A 12684-nucleotide genomic window follows, 5' to 3' on the forward strand; every position below is an offset into this window, starting at 1 on the left:
TATCTGAGAGTGGGGACAGGCTGTGTCAGTGAGGGAGGAGCTGGTATCTGAGAGTGGGGACAGGCTGTGTGTCAGTGAGGGAGGAGCTGGTATCTGAGAGTGGGGACAGGCTGTGTGTCAGTGAGTGAGGGGCTGGTATCTGAGAGTGGGGACAGGCTGCGTGTCAGTGAGGGAGGAGCTGGTATCTGAGAGTGGGGACAGGCTGTGTGTCAGTGAGGGAGGAGCTGGTATCTGAGAGTGGGGACAGGCTGTGTGTCAGTGAGGGAGGAGCTGGTATCTGAGAGTGGGGACAGGCTGTGTGTCAGTGAGAGGAGCTGGTATCTGGGAGTGGGGACAGGCTGTGTGTCAGTGAGGGAGGAGCTGGTATCTGAGAGTGGGGACAGGCTGTGTGTCAGTGAGAGGAGCTGGTATCTGGGAGTGGGGACAGGCTGTGTGTCAGTGAGGGAGGAGCTGGTATCTGAGAGTGGGGACAGGCTGTGTGTCAGTGAGAGAGGAGCTGGTATCTGAGAGTGGGGACAGGCTGTGTGTCAGTGAGGGAGGAGCTGGTATCTGAGAGTGGGGACAGGCTGTGTGTCAGTGAGAGGAGCTGGTATCTGGGAGTGGGGACAGGCTGTGTGTCAGTGAGGGAGGAGCTGGTATCTGAGAGTGGGGACAGGCTGTGTGTCAGTGAGAGGAGCTGGTATCTGGGAGTGGGGACAGGCTGTGTGTCAGTGAGGGAGGAGCTGGTATCTGAGAGTGGAGGCAGGCTGTGTGTCAGTGAGAGAGGAGCTGGTATCTGAGAGTGGGGACAGGTTGTGTGTCAGTGAGGGAGGGGCTGGTATCTGAGAGTGGGGACAGGTTGTGTGTCAGTGAGAGAGGAGCTGGTATCTGAGAGTGGGGACAGGCTGTGTGTCAGTGAGGGAGCAGCTGGTATCTGAGAGTGGGGACAGGCTGTGTGTCAGTGAGAGAGGAGCTGGTATCTGAGAGTGGAGACAGGCTGTGTGTCAGTGAGAGAGGAGCTGGTATCTGAGAGTGGGGACAGGCTGTGTGTTAGTGAGGGAGGAGCTGGTATCTGAGAGTGGGGTCAGGCTGTGTGTCAGTGAGGGAGGAGCTGGTATCTGAGAGTGGGGACAGGCTGTGTGTCAGTGAGCGAGGAGCTGGTATCTGAGAGTGGGGACAGGCTGTGTGTCAGTGAGGGAGGAGCTGGTATCTGAGAGTGGGGACAGGCTGTGTGTCAGTGAGAGAGGAGCTGGTATCTGAGAGTGGGGACAGGCTGTGTGTCAGTGAGAGAGGAGCTGGTATCTGAGAGTGGGGACAGGCTGTGTGTCAGTGAGAGGAGCTGGTATCTGGGAGTGGGGACAGGCTGTGTGTCAGTGAGGGAGGAGCTGGTATCTGAGAGTGGGGGCAGGCTGTGTGTCAGTGAGGGAGGAGCTGGTATCTGAGAGTGGGGACAGGCTGTGTGTCAGTGAGGGAGGAGCTGGTATCTGAGAGTGGGGACAGGCTGTGTGTCAGTGAGGGAGGAGCTGTTATCTGGGAGTGGGGACAGGCTGTGTGTCAGTGAGGGAGGAGCTGGTATCTGAGAGTGGGGACAGGCTGTGTGTCAGTGAGGGAGGAGCTGGTATCTGAGAGTGGGGACAGGCTGTGTGTCAGTGAGAGAGGAGCTGGTAACTGAGAGTGGGGACAGGCTGTGTCAGTGAGGGAGGAGCTGGTAACTGAGAGTGGGGACAGGCTGTGTGTCAGTGAGAGAGGAGCTGGTATCTGAGAGTGGGGACAGGCTGTGTGTCAGTGAGGGAGGAGCTGGTGTCTGAGAGTGGGGACAGGCTGTGTGTCAGTGAGAGAGGAGCTGGAATCTGAGAGTGGGGACAGGCTGTGTGTCAGTGAGGGAGCAGCTGGTATCTGAGAGTGGGGACAGGCTGTGTGTCAGTGAGGGAGGAGTTGGTATCTGAGAGTGGGGACAGGCTGTGTCAGTGAGGGAGGAGCTGGTATCTGAGAGTGGGGACAGGCTGTGTGTCAGTGAGGGAGGAGCTGGTATCTGAGAGTGGGGACAGGCTGTGTCAGTGAGGGAGGAGCTGGTATCTGAGAGTGGGGACAGGCTGTGTGTCAGTGAGGGAGGAGCTGGTATCTGAGAGTGGGGACAGGCTGTGTGTCAGTGAGGGAGGAGCTGGTATCTGAGAGTGGGGACAGGCTGTGTGTCAGTGAGGGAGGAGCTGGTATCTGAGAGTGGGGACAGGCTGTGTGTCAGTGAGAGGAGCTGGTATCTGGGAGTGGGGACAGGCTGTGTGTCAGTGAGGGAGGAGCTGGTATCTGAGAGTGGGGACAGGCTGTGTGTCAGTGAGAGGAGCTGGTATCTGGGAGTGGGGACAGGCTGTGTGTCAGTGAGGGAGGAGCTGGTATCTGAGAGTGGGGACAGGCTGTGTGTCAGTGAGAGAGGAGCTGGTATCTGAGAGTGGGGACAGGCTGTGTGTCAGTGAGGGAGGAGCTGGTATCTGAGAGTGGGGACAGGCTGTGTGTCAGTGAGAGGAGCTGGTATCTGGGAGTGGGGACAGGCTGTGTGTCAGTGAGGGAGGAGCTGGTATCTGAGAGTGGGGACAGGCTGTGTGTCAGTGAGAGGAGCTGGTATCTGGGAGTGGGGACAGGCTGTGTGTCAGTGAGGGAGGAGCTGGTATCTGAGAGTGGAGGCAGGCTGTGTGTCAGTGAGAGAGGAGCTGGTATCTGAGAGTGGGGACAGGTTGTGTGTCAGTGAGGGAGGGGCTGGTATCTGAGAGTGGGGACAGGTTGTGTGTCAGTGAGAGAGGAGCTGGTATCTGAGAGTGGGGACAGGCTGTGTGTCAGTGAGAGAGGAGCTGGTATCTGAGAGTGGGGACAGGCTGTGTGTCAGTGAGAGAGGAGCTGGTATCTGAGAGTGGGGACAGGCTGTGTGTCAGTGAGAGAGGAGCTGGTATCTGAGAGTGGGGACAGGCTGTGTGTCAGTGAGGGAGGAGCTGGTATCTGAGAGTGGGGACAGGCTTTGTGTCAGTGAGGGAGGAGCTGGTAACTGAGAGTGGGGACAGGCTGTGTGTCGGTGAGGGAGGAGCTGGTATCTGAGAGTGGGGACTGGCTGTGTGTCAGTGAGGGAGGAGCTGGTATCTGAGAGTGGGGACAGGCTTTGTGTCAGTGAGGGAGGAGCTGGTAACTGAGAGTGGGGACAGGCTTTGTGTCAGTGAGGGAGGAGCTGGTAACTGAGAGTGGGGACAGGCTGTGTGTCGGTGAGGGAGGAGCTGGTATCTGAGAGTGGGGACAGGCTGTGTGTCAGTGAGGGAGCAGTTGGTATCTGAGAGTGGGGACAGGCTGTGTGTCAGTGAGAGAGGAGCTGGTATCTGAGAGTGGAGACAGGCTGTGTGTCAGTGAGAGAGGAGCTGGTATCTGAGAGTGGGGACAGGCTGTGTGTTAGTGAGGGAGGAGCTGGTATCTGAGAGTGGGGTCAGGCTGTGTGTCAGTGAGGGAGGAGCTGGTATCTGAGAGTGGGGACAGGCTGTGTGTCAGTGAGGGAGGAGCTGGTATCTGAGAGTGGGGACAGGCTGTGTGTCAGTGAGAGAGGAGCTGGTATCTGAGAGTGGGGACAGGCTGTGTGTCAGTGAGAGAGGAGCTGGTATCTGAGAGTGGGGACAGGCTGTGTGTCAGTGAGAGGAGCTGGTATCTGGGAGTGGGGACAGGCTGTGTGTCAGTGAGGGAGGAGCTGGTATCTGAGAGTGGGGGCAGGCTGTGTGTCAGTGAGGGAGGAGCTGGTATCTGAGAGTGGGGACAGGCTGTGTGTCAGTGAGGGAGGAGCTGGTATCTGAGAGTGGGGACAGGCTGTGTGTCAGTGAGGGAGGAGCTGTTATCTGGGAGTGGGGACAGGCTGTGTGTCAGTGAGGGAGGAGCTGGTATCTGAGAGTGGGGACAGGCTGTGTGTCAGTGAGGGAGGAGCTGGTATCTGAGAGTGGGGACAGGCTGTGTGTCAGTGAGAGAGGAGCTGGTAACTGAGAGTGGGGACAGGCTGTGTCAGTGAGGGAGGAGCTGGTATCTGAGAGTGGGGACAGGCTGTGTGTCAGTGAGAGAGGAGCTGGTATCTGAGAGTGGGGACAGGTTGTGTGTCAGTGAGGGAGGGGCTGGTATCTGAGAGTGGGGACAGGCTGTGTGTCAGTGAGAGAGGAGCTGGTAACTGAGAGTGGGGACAGGCTCTGTCAGTGAGGGAGGAGCTGTTATCTGGGAGTGGGGACAGGCTGTGTGTCAGTGAGGGAGGAGCTGGTATCTGAGAGTGGGGACAGGCTGTGTGTCAGTGAGGGAGGAGCTGGTATCTGAGAGTGGGGACAGGCTGTGTGTCAGTGAGAGAGGAGCTGGTATCTGAGAGTGGAGACAGGCTGTGTGTCAGTGAGAGAGGAGCTGGTATCTGAGAGTGGGGACAGGCTGTGTGTTAGTGAGGGAGGAGCTGGTATCTGAGAGTGGGGTCAGGCTGTGTGTCAGTGAGGGAGGAGCTGGTATCTGAGAGTGGGGACAGGCTGTGTGTCAGTGAGCGAGGAGCTGGTATCTGAGAGTGGGGACAGGCTGTGTGTAAGTGAGGGAGGAGCTGGTATCTGAGAGTGGGGACAGGCTGTGTGTCAGTGAGAGAGGAGCTGGTATCTGAGAGTGGGGACAGGCTGTGTGTCAGTGAGAGAGGAGCTGGTATCTGAGAGTGGGGACAGGCTGTGTGTCAGTGAGAGGAGCTGGTATCTGGGAGTGGGGACAGGCTGTGTGTCAGTGAGGGAGGAGCTCGTATCTGAGAGTGGGGGCAGGCTGTGTGTCAGTGAGGGAGGAGCTGGTATCTGAGAGTGGGGACAGGCTGTGTGTCAGTGAGGGAGGAGCTGGTATCTGAGAGTGGGGACAGGCTGTGTGTCAGTGAGGGAGGAGCTGTTATCTGGGAGTGGGGACAGGCTGTGTGTCAGTGAGGGAGGAGCTGGTATCTGAGAGTGGGGACAGGCTGTGTGTCAGTGAGGGAGGAGCTGGTATCTGAGAGTGGGGACAGGCTGTGTGTCAGTGAGAGAGGAGCTGGTAACTGAGAGTGGGGACAGGCTGTGTCAGTGAGGGAGGAGCTGGTAACTGAGAGTGGGGACAGGCTGTGTGTCAGTGAGAGAGGAGCTGGTATCTGAGAGTGGGGACAGGCTGTGTGTCAGTGAGGGAGGAGCTGGTGTCTGAGAGTGGGGACAGGCTGTGTGTCAGTGAGAGAGGAGCTGGAATCTGAGAGTGGGGACAGGCTGTGTGTCAGTGAGGGAGCAGCTGGTATCTGAGAGTGGGGACAGGCTGTGTGTCAGTGAGGGAGGAGTTGGTATCTGAGAGTGGGGACAGGCTGTGTCAGTGAGGGAGGAGCTGGTATCTGAGAGTGGGGACAGGCTGTGTGTCAGTGAGGGAGGAGCTGGTATCTGAGAGTGGGGACAGGCTGTGTCAGTGAGGGAGGAGCTGGTATCTGAGAGTGGGGACAGGCTGTGTGTCAGTGAGGGAGGAGCTGGTATCTGAGAGTGGGGACAGGCTGTGTGTCAGTGAGGGAGGAGCTGGTATCTGAGAGTGGGGACAGGCTGTGTGTCAGTGAGGGAGGAGCTGGTATCTGAGAGTGGGGACAGGCTGTGTGTCAGTGAGAGGAGCTGGTATCTGGGAGTGGGGACAGGCTGTGTGTCAGTGAGGGAGGAGCTGGTATCTGAGAGTGGGCACAGGCTGTGTGTCAGTGAGAGGAGCTGGTATCTGGGAGTGGGGACAGGCTGTGTGTCAGTGAGGGAGGAGCTGGTATCTGAGAGTGGGGACAGGCTGTGTGTCAGTGAGAGAGGAGCTGGTATCTGAGAGTGGGGACAGGCTGTGTGTCAGTGAGGGAGGAGCTGGTATCTGAGAGTGGGGACAGGCTGTGTGTCAGTGAGAGGAGCTGGTATCTGGGAGTGGGGACAGGCTGTGTGTCAGTGAGGGAGGAGCTGGTATCTGAGAGTGGGGACAGGCTGTGTGTCAGTGAGAGGAGCTGGTATCTGGGAGTGGGGACAGGCTGTGTGTCAGTGAGGGAGGAGCTGGTATCTGAGAGTGGAGGCAGGCTGTGTGTCAGTGAGAGAGGAGCTGGTATCTGAGAGTGGGGACAGGTTGTGTGTCAGTGAGGGAGGGGCTGGTATCTGAGAGTGGGGACAGGTTGTGTGTCAGTGAGAGAGGAGCTGGTATCTGAGAGTGGGGACAGGCTGTGTGTCAGTGAGAGAGGAGCTGGTATCTGAGAGTGGGGACAGGCTGTGTGTCAGTGAGAGAGGAGCTGGTATCTGAGAGTGGGGACAGGCTGTGTGTCAGTGAGAGAGGAGCTGGTATCTGAGAGTGGGGACAGGCTGTGTGTCAGTGAGGGAGGAGCTGGTATCTGAGAGTGGGGACAGGCTTTGTATCAGTGAGGGAGGAGCTGGTAACTGAGAGTGGGGACAGGCTGTGTGTCAGTGAGGGAGGAGCTGGTATCTGAGAGTGGGGACAGGCTGTGTGTCAGTGAGAGAGGAGCTGGTATCTGAGAGTGGGGACAGGCTGTGTGTCAGTGAGAGAGGAGCTGGTATCTGAGAGTGGGGACAGGCTGTGTGTCAGTGAGAGGAGCTGGTATCTGGGAGTGGGGACAGGCTGTGTGTCAGTGAGGGAGGAGCTGGTATCTGAGAGTGGGGGCAGGCTGTGTGTCAGTGAGGGAGGAGCTGGTATCTGAGAGTGGGGACAGGCTGTGTGTCAGTGAGGGAGGAGCTGGTATCTGAGAGTGGGGACAGGCTGTGTGTCAGTGAGGGAGGAGCTGTTATCTGGGAGTGGGGACAGGCTGTGTGTCAGTGAGGGAGGAGCTGGTATCTGAGAGTGGGGACAGGCTGTGTGTCAGTGAGGGAGGAGCTGGTATCTGAGAGTGGGGACAGGCTGTGTGTCAGTGAGAGAGGAGCTGGTAACTGAGAGTGGGGACAGGCTGTGTCAGTGAGGGAGGAGCTGGTAACTGAGAGTGGGGACAGGCTGTGTGTCAGTGAGAGAGGAGCTGGTATCTGAGAGTGGGGACAGGCTGTGTGTCAGTGAGGGAGGAGCTGGTGTCTGAGAGTGGGGACAGGCTGTGTGTCAGTGAGAGAGGAGCTGGAATCTGAGAGTGGGGACAGGCTGTGTGTCAGTGAGGGAGCGGCTGGTATCTGAGAGTGGGGACAGGCTGTGTGTCAGTGAGGGAGGAGTTGGTATCTGAGAGTGGGGACAGGCTGTGTGTCAGTGAGGGAGGAGCTGGTATCTGTGAGTGGGGACAGGCTGTGTGTCAGTGAGGGAGGAGCTGGTATCTGAGAGTGGGGACAGGCTGTGTGTCAGTGAGGGAGGAGCTGGTATCTGAGAGTGGGGACAGGCTGTGTCAGTGAGAGAGGAGCTGGTATCTGGGAGTGGGGACAGGCTGTGTGTCAGTGAGGGAGGAGCTGGTATCTGAGAGTGGGGACAGGCTGTGTGTCAGTGAGAGAGGAGCTGGTATCTGAGAGTGGGGACAGGCTGTGTGTCAGTGAGGGAGGAGCTGGTATCTGAGAGTGGGTCAGGCTGTGTGTCAGTGAGGGAGGAGCAGGTATCTGAGAGTGGGGACAGGCTGTGTGTCAGTGAGAGAGGAGCTGGTATCTGTGAGTGGGGACAGGCTGTGTGTCAGTGAGGGATGAGCTGGTATCTGAGAGTGGGGACAGGCTGTGTGTCAGTGAGGGAGGAGCTGGTATCTGAGAGTGGGGACAGGCTGTGTGTCAGTGAGGGAGGAGCTGGTATCTGAGAGTGGGGACAGGCTGTGTGTCAGTGAGGGATGAGCTGGTATCTGAGAGTGGGGACAGGCTGTGTGTCAGTGAGAGAGGAGCTGGTATCTGAGAGTGGGGACAGGCTGTGTGTCAGTGAGAGAGGAGCTGGTATCCTAGAGTGGGGAAAGGCTGTGTGTCAGTGAGGGAGGAGCTTGTGTCTGAGAGTGGGGACAGGCTGTGTGTCAGTGAGGGAGGAGCTGGTAACTGAGAGTGGGGACAGGCTGTGTGTCAGTGAGGGAGGAGCTGGTATCTGAGAGTGGGGACAGGCTGTGTGTCAGTGAGGGAGGAGCTGGTATCTGAGAGTGGGGACAGGCTGTCAGTGAGGGAGGAGCTGGTATCTGAGAGTGGGGACAGGCTGTGTGTCAGTGAGGGAGGAGCTGTTATCTGGGAGTGGGGACAGGCTGTGTGTCAGTGAGGGAGGAGCTGGTATCTGAGAGTGGGGACAGGCTGTGTGTCAGTGAGGGAGGAGCTGGTATCTGAGAGTGGGGACAGGCTGTGTGTCAGTGAGAGAGGAGCTGGTAACTGAGAGTGGGGACAGGCTGTGTCAGTGAGGGAGGAGCTGGTAACTGAGAGTGGGGACAGGCTGTGTGTCAGTGAGAGAGGAGCTGGTATCTGAGAGTAGGGACAGGCTGTGTGTCAGTGAGGGAGGAGCTGGTGTCTGAGAGTGGGGACAGGCTGTGTGTCAGTGAGAGAGGAGCTGGAATCTGAGAGTGGGGACAGGCTGTGTGTCAGTGAGGGAGCAGCTGGTATCTGAGAGTGGGGACAGGCTGTGTGTCAGTGAGAGGAGCTGGTATCTGGGAGTGGGGACAGGCTGTGTGTCAGTGAGGGAGGAGCTGGTATCTGAGAGTGGGGACAGGCTGTGTGTCAGTGAGAGGAGCTGGTATCTGGGAGTGGGGACAGGCTGTGTGTCAGTGAGGGAGGAGCTGGTATCTGAGAGTGGAGGCAGGCTGTGTGTCAGTGAGAGAGGAGCTGGTATCTGAGAGTGGGGACAGGTTGTGTGTCAGTGAGGGAGGGGCTGGTATCTGAGAGTGGGGACAGGTTGTGTGTCAGTGAGAGAGGAGCTGGTATCTGAGAGTGGGGACAGGCTGTGTGTCAGTGAGAGAGGAGCTGGTATCTGAGAGTGGGGACAGGCTGTGTGTCAGTGAGAGAGGAGCTGGTATCTGAGAGTGGGGACAGGCTGTGTGTCAGTGAGAGAGGAGCTGGTATCTGAGAGTGGGGACAGGCTGTGTGTCAGTGAGGGAGGAGCTGGTATCTGAGAGTGGGGACAGGCTTTGTGTCAGTGAGGGAGGAGCTGGTAACTGAGAGTGGGGACAGGCTGTGTGTCGGTGAGGGAGGAGCTGGTATCTGAGAGTGGGGACAGGCTGTGTGTCAGTGAGGGAGGAGCTGGTATCTGAGAGTGGGGACAGGCTTTGTGTCAGTGAGGGAGGAGCTGGTAACTGAGAGTGGGGACAGGCTTTGTGTCAGTGAGAGAGGAGCTGGTATCTGAGAGTGGGGACAGGCTGTGTGTCAGTGAGAGAGGAGCTGGTATCCTAGAGTGGGGAAAGGCTGTGTGTCAGTGAGGGAGGAGCTTGTGTCTGAGAGTGGGGACAGGCTGTGTGTCAGTGAGGGAGGAGCTGGTAACTGAGAGTGGGGACAGGCTGTGTGTCAATGAGGGAGGAGCTGGTATCTGAGAGTGGGGACAGGCTGTGTGTCAGTGAGGGAGGAGCTGGTATCTGAGAGTGGGGACAGGCTGTCAGTGAGGGAGGAGCTGGTATCTGAGAGTGGGGACAGGCTGTGTGTCAGTGAGGGAGGAGCTGTTATCTGGGAGTGGGGACAGGCTGTGTGTCAGTGAGGGAGGAGCTGGTATCTGAGAGTGGGGACAGGCTGTGTGTCAGTGAGGGAGGAGCTGGTATCTGAGAGTGGGGACAGGCTGTGTGTCAGTGAGAGAGGAGCTGGTAACTGAGAGTGGGGACAGGCTGTGTCAGTGAGGGAGGAGCTGGTAACTGAGAGTGGGGACAGGCTGTGTGTCAGTGAGAGAGGAGCTGGTATCTGAGAGTAGGGACAGGCTGTGTGTCAGTGAGGGAGGAGCTGGTGTCTGAGAGTGGGGACAGGCTGTGTGTCAGTGAGAGAGGAGCTGGAATCTGAGAGTGGGGACAGGCTGTGTGTCAGTGAGGGAGCAGCTGGTATCTGAGAGTGGGGACAGGCTGTGTGTCAGTGAGAGGAGCTGGTATCTGGGAGTGGGGACAGGCTGTGTGTCAGTGAGGGAGGAGCTGGTATCTGAGAGTGGGGACAGGCTGTGTGTCAGTGAGAGGAGCTGGTATCTGGGAGTGGGGACAGGCTGTGTGTCAGTGAGGGAGGAGCTGGTATCTGAGAGTGGAGGCAGGCTGTGTCAGTGAGAGAGGAGCTGGTATCTGGGAGTGGGGACAGGCTGTGTGTCAGTGAGGGAGGAGCTGGTATCTGAGAGTGGGGACAGGCTGTGTGTCAGTCAGAGAGGAGCTGGTATCTGAGAGTGGGGACAGGCTGTGTGTCAGTGAGGGAGGAGCTGGTATCTGAGAGTGGGGACAGGCTGTGTGTCAGTGAGGGAGGAGCAGGTATCTGAGAGTGGGGACAGGCTGTGTGTCAGTGAGAGAGGAGCTGGTATCTGAGAGTGGGGACAGGCTGTGTGTCAGAGAGAGAGCAGCTGGAATCTGAGAGTGGGGACAGGCTGTGTGTCAGTGAGGGAGGAGCTGGTATCGGAGAGTGGGGACAGGCTGCGTGTCAGTGAGTGAGGAGCTGGTATCTGTGAGTGGGGACAAGCTGTGTGTCAGTGAGTGAGGAGCTGGTATCTGTGAGTGGGGACAGGGTGTGTGTCAGTGAGAGAGGAGCTGGTATCTGAGAGTGGGGACAGGCTGTGTGTCAGTGAGAGAGGAGCTGGTATCAGAGAGTGGGGACAGACTGTGTGTCAGTGAGGGAGGAGCTGGTATCTGAGAATGGGGACAGGCTGTGTGTCAGTGAGGGAGGAGCTGGTATCTGAGAGTGGGGACAGGCTGTGTGTCAGTGAGGGAGGAGCTGGTATCTGAGAGTGGGGACAGTCTGTGTGTCAGTGAGGGAGGAGCTGGTATCTGAGAGTGGGGACAGGCTGTGTGTCAGTGAGGGAGGAGCTGGTATCTGAGAGTGGGGACAGGCTGTGTGTCAGTGAGGGAGGAGCTGGTATCTGAGAGTGGGGACAGGTTGTGTGTCAGTGAGAGGAGCTGGTATCTGAGAGTGGGGACAGGCTGTGTGTCAGTGAGGGAGGAGCTGGTATCTGAGAGTGGGGACAGGCTGTGTGTCAGTGAGAGAGGAGTTGGTATCTGAGAGTGGGGACAGGTTGTGTGTCAGTGAGAGGAGCTGGTATCTGAGAGTGGGGACAGGCTGTGTGTCAGTGAGGGAGGAGCTGGTATCTGAGAGTGGGGACAGGCTGTGTGTCAGTGAGAGAGGAGTTGGTATCTGAGAGTGGGGACAGGCTGTGTGTCAGTGAGGGAGGAGCTGGTATCTGAGAGTGGGGACAGGCTGTGTGTCAGTGAGGGAGTAGCTGGTATCTGAGAGTGGAGACAGGCTGTGTGTCAGTGAGGGAGGAGCTGGTATCTGAGAGTGGGGCAGGCTGTGTGTCAGTGAGGGAGGAGCTGGTATCTGAAAGTGGGGACAGGCTGTGTGTCAGTGAGGGAGGAGCTGGTATCTGAGAGTGGGGACAGGCTGTGTGTCAGTGAGGGAGGAGCTGGTATCTGGGAGTGGGGACAGGCTGTGTGTCAGTGAGAGAGGAGCTGGTATCTGAGAGTGGGGACAGGCTGTGTGTCAGTGAGAGAGGAGCTGGTATCTGAGAGTGGGGACAGGCTGTGTGTCAGTGAGGGAGGAGCTGGTATCTATGAGTGGGGACAGGCTGTGTGTCAGTGAGAGAGGAGCTGGTATCTGAGAGTGGGGACAGGCTGTGTGTCAGTGAGGGAGGAGCTGGTATCTGAGAGTGGAGACAGGCTGTGTGTCAGTGAGAGAGGAGCTGGTATCTGAGAGTGGAGACAGGCTGTGTGTCAGTGAGAGAGGAGCTGGTATCTGAGAGTGGGGACAGGCTGTGTGTCAGTGAGGGAGGAGCTGGTATCTGAGAGTGGAGACAGGCTGTGTGTCAGTGAGAGAGGAGCTGGTATCTGAGAGTGGAGACAGGCTGTGTGTCAGTGAGAGAGGAGCTGGTATCTGGGAGTGGGGACAGGCTGTGTGTCAGTGAGAGAGGAGCTGGTATCTGAGAGTGGAGACAGGCTGTGTGTCAGTGAGAGAGGAGCTGGTATCTGAGAGTGGGGACAGGCTGTGTGTCAGTGAGAGAGGAGCTGGTATCTGAGAGTGGAGACAGGCTGTGTGTCAGTGAGAGAGGAGCTGGAATCTGAGAGTGGGGACAGGCTGTGTGTCAGTGAGGGAGCAGCTGGTATCTGAGAGTGGGGACAGGCTGTGTGTCAGTGAGGGAGGAGTTGGTATCTGAGAGTGGGGACAGGCTGTGTGTCAGTGAGGGAGGAGCTGGTATCTGTGAGTGGGGACAGGCTGTGTGTCAGTGAGGGAGGAGCTGGTATCTGAGAGTGGGGACAGGCTGTGTGTCAGTGAGGGAGGAGCTGGTATCTGAGAGTGGGGACAGGCTGTGTCAGTGAGAGAGGAGCTGGTATCTGGGAGTGGGGACAGGCTGTGTGTCAGTGAGGGAGGAGCTGGTATCTGAGAGTGGGGACAGGCTGTGTGTCAGTCAGAGAGGAGCTGGTATCTGAGAGTGGGGACAGGCTGTGTGTCAGTGAGGGAGGAGCTGGTATCTGAGAGTGGGGACAGGCTGTGTGTCAGTGAGGGAGGAGCAGGTATCTGAGAGTGGGGACAGGCTGTGTGTCAGTGAGAGAGGAGCTGGTATCTGAGAGTGGGGACAGGCTGTGTGTCAGAGAGAGAGCAGCTGGAATCTGAGAGTGGGGACAGGCTGTGT

At 57.8% G+C, this 12684-nt stretch overlaps 1 protein-coding gene across 1 annotated transcript in view; it reads right to left on the reverse strand.

The window, feature by feature from the left end:
- The window catches only part of LOC140417928 (uncharacterized), a 208573-nt gene that overhangs the window by 74462 nt on the left and 121427 nt on the right, over positions 1 to 12684 (reverse strand). The window lies entirely within an intron of this gene.

The sequence above is a fragment of the Scyliorhinus torazame genome, chromosome 5 (genome assembly GCF_047496885.1).
Source record: "Scyliorhinus torazame isolate Kashiwa2021f chromosome 5, sScyTor2.1, whole genome shotgun sequence".
Classification (NCBI taxonomy): Eukaryota; Metazoa; Chordata; class Chondrichthyes; order Carcharhiniformes; family Scyliorhinidae; genus Scyliorhinus; species Scyliorhinus torazame.